The sequence below is a fragment of the Triticum aestivum genome, chromosome 5D (genome assembly GCF_018294505.1).
Source record: "Triticum aestivum cultivar Chinese Spring chromosome 5D, IWGSC CS RefSeq v2.1, whole genome shotgun sequence".
Lineage (NCBI taxonomy): Eukaryota > Viridiplantae > Streptophyta > Magnoliopsida > Poales > Poaceae > Triticum > Triticum aestivum.
Genome location: NC_057808.1, coordinates 18,978,779 through 18,982,042, shown reverse-complemented (window position 1 = coordinate 18,982,042; position 3,264 = coordinate 18,978,779). Strand labels below are relative to the sequence as shown.

Below are 3,264 nucleotides of genomic sequence, written 5' to 3'. Positions count from 1 at the left end.
GGCGTCGGCCGCTTTTTCCCCGAGTCCACGTACAGCCCGTTCACGGGTCCGTGTACGTGTGTGTGCCTCGTACGTGGTTTTGCCCAGTTTTCCATGGCGCGCGTCCCGTTCCGTCCATGATGGGCGTCGGCCGCTTTTTTCCCGTGTCCCCGTATAGCCCGTTACGGGTCCGTGTAAGAGTCCGTGTACATGGTTTTGCCTAGTTTTCCATTGTGCGCGTCCAGTTCCATCTACGACTCTTGCCCGTGTCTCCTTTAACACGTTCTTTGTGATGACATCACATGTATGAATCGGCCAAGTATCTTGGTCACTTGGCACGAATAGTTTTGAGTGTGCTCGCGACTGGCCTTATCGAGTGATTGCGTATGTCATATAAGGGACTTTACCATTTGACTTGACCATGACTTAGCCGTGTAGCCTACGACAAAGGCATCCGCATGAATCGGTCAAGTATCTTGGTCACTTGGCACATATAGTTTTGAGTGTGCTCGCCACTGGCCTTATGGAGTGATTGCATATGTGATATAAGGGACTTTACCATTTGTATTGACAATAAGTTAGCCGTGTGGCCTGTGACGACGGCATCCGCATGAATTGGCCAAGTATCTTGGTCATTTGGCACATATAGTTTTGAGTGTTGTTTCCGATGGTCCTGTCGGGTGATTGCGTATGTCTAACAAGGGACTTTGCCATTTCATTTGCCAATGACTTAGCGGTGCAGAATTTGGCTACCATTTGGAACCTTAGTTGGTGAAGGAGAGTTGTGGGGGAGGGACGAATCCATGCGACATGGGGCTAGATCTCAGTGGATCATGGCAGCATGGCCACACTGCCACTTACAATGCCCCGTCGCGTATTTAAGTCGTATGCAAAGGATTCAGCCCACCGCCCGTAGGGAAGGGAGCTTCGAGGCGGCCGGCCGCGGCACGTCGGCCGGACCGGCTTAGCCAATGGCACGGGCCCTTGGGTGCGCAAGCGCCCCTAACGTGGATCGGGGCGGGCGGCGGGCGCAGGAGTCGCATGCTAGCTTGGATTCTGACTTAGAGGCGTTTAGTCATAATCCGGCACACAGTAGCTTTGCGCCACTGGCTTTTCAACCAAGCGCAATGACCAATTGTGTGAATCAATGGTTCCTCTCGTACTAGATTGAATGACTATTACGACACTATCATCAGTGGGGTAAAACTAACCTGTCTCACGATGGTCTAAACCCAGCTTATTGGCGGGTGAACAATCCAACACTTGGTGAATTCTGCTTCACAATGATAGGAAGAGCCGACATCGAAGGATCAAAAAGAAACGTCGCGGTGAACGCTTGGCTGCAACAAGCAAGTTATCCCTGTGGTAACTTTTCTGAAACCTCTAGCTTCAAACTCTGAAGATCTAAAGGATCGATAGGCCACGCTTTCATGGTTCGTATTCATACTGGAAATCAGAATCAAACAAGCTTTTACCCTTTTGTTCCACACGAGATTTTCTGTTCTCGTTGAGCTTATCTTAGGACACATGCGTTATCTTTTAACAGATGTGCCGCCCCAGCCAAACTCCCCACCTGACAATGTCTTCCGCCCGGATCGGCCCGGAGCCAAAAGGAGGGGACATGCCCCGCTTCGGACCCACGGAACAAGTAAAATAACGTTAAAAGTAGTGGTATTTCACTTGCGCCCGTGAGGGCTCCCACTTATCGTACACCTCTCATGTCATTTCACAAAGTCGAACTAGAGTCAAGCTCAACAGGGTCTTCTTTCCCCGCTGATTCCGCCAAGCCCATTCCCTTGGCTGTGGTTTCGCTGGATAGTAGACAGTGATAGTGGAAATCTCGTTAATCCATTCATGTGCGTCACTAATTAGATGACGAGGCATTTGGCTACCTTAAGAGAGTCATAGTTACTCCTGTCGTTTACTTGCGCTTGGTTGAATTTCTTCACTTTGACATTTAGAGCACTGGGCAGAAATCACATTGCGTCAGCATCCGCGAGGACCATTCAATGCTTTGTTTTAATTAAACAGTCAGATTCCCCTTGTCCGTACCAGTTCTGAGTCGACTATTTCATGCTCGGGGAAAGACCCCGAAGGGACGATTCCCGTCCGTCCCCCGGCCGGCACGCAGCGACCCGCTCTCGCCGCGTGAGTAGCTCGAGCAATCAGCCGACAGCCTACGGGTTCAGGGCCGGGACCCCCGAGACCAGTCCTCAGAGCCAATCTTTTTCCCGAAGTTACGGATCCGTTTTGCCGACTTCCCTTGCCTACATTGTTCCATTGGCCAGAGGTTGTTCACCTTGGAGACCTGATCCGGTTATGAGTATGACCGGGCGTGGACGGTACTCGGTCCTCCGGATTTTCATGGGCCGCCGGGGGCGCACCGGACACCGCGTGACGTGCGGTGCTCTTCCGGCCACTGGACCCTACCTCCGGCTGAACCGTTTCCAGGGTTGGCAGGCTGTTAAACAGAAAAGATAACTCTTCCCGAGGCCCCCACCAGCGTCTCCGGACTTCTAAACGTCACCGTCAACCGCCACATCCCGGCTCGGGAAATCTTAACCCGATTCCCTTTCGGGGGATGCGCGTGATCGCGCTATTTGCCGGGGTTACCCCGTCCCTTATGATCGGCTTACCCATGTGCAAGTGTCGTTCACATGGAACCTTTCTCCTCTTCGGCCATCAAAGTTCTCATTTGAATATTTGCTACTACCACCAAGATCTGCACCGACGGCCATTCCGCCCGGGCTCACGCCTCGGGTTTTGCAGTGGCCGCCGTGCCCTCATACTCATTGGGGCATGGCACTCGCCCAGATGGCCGGGCGTGGGTCGCGCGCTTCAGCGCCATGCATTTTCGGGGCTAGTTGATTCGGCAGGTGAGTTGTTACACACTCCTTAGCGGATGTCGACTTCCATGACCACTGTCCCGCTGTCTTAATCGACCAACACCCTTTGTGGGTTCTAGGTTAGCGCACAGTAGGGCACAGTAACCCGGCTTCCGGTTCATCCCGCATCGCCAGTTCTGCTTACCAAAAATGGACCACTTGGAGCACCCGATTCCGTGGCACGGATCACCGAAGCAGCCGCGCCATCCTACCTATTTAAAGTTTGAGAATAGTTCGAGCACGTTGCATCCCCAATGCCTCTAATCATTGGATTTACCTGATAGAACTCGTAATGGGCTCCAGCTATCCTGAGGGAAACTTCGGAGGGAACCAGCTACTAGATGGTTCGATTAGTCTTTCACCCCAGTACCAAGTCAGAAGAACGATTTGCACGTCAGTA

The 3,264-nt window shown here is 52.5% G+C and overlaps 1 non-coding gene across 1 annotated transcript in view; it reads right to left on the bottom strand.

Moving 5' to 3' along the window:
• Positions 1 to 774: 774 nt before the first annotated feature.
• The window catches only part of LOC123126505 (28S ribosomal RNA), a 3,360-nt gene continuing 870 nt past the window's right edge, over positions 775 to 3,264 (bottom strand). Inside the window, exon 1 of the ribosomal RNA XR_006461744.1 lies at positions 775 to 3,264. This exon is cut by the window's right edge and continues 870 nt beyond it. This is a non-coding gene — a ribosomal RNA (28S ribosomal RNA).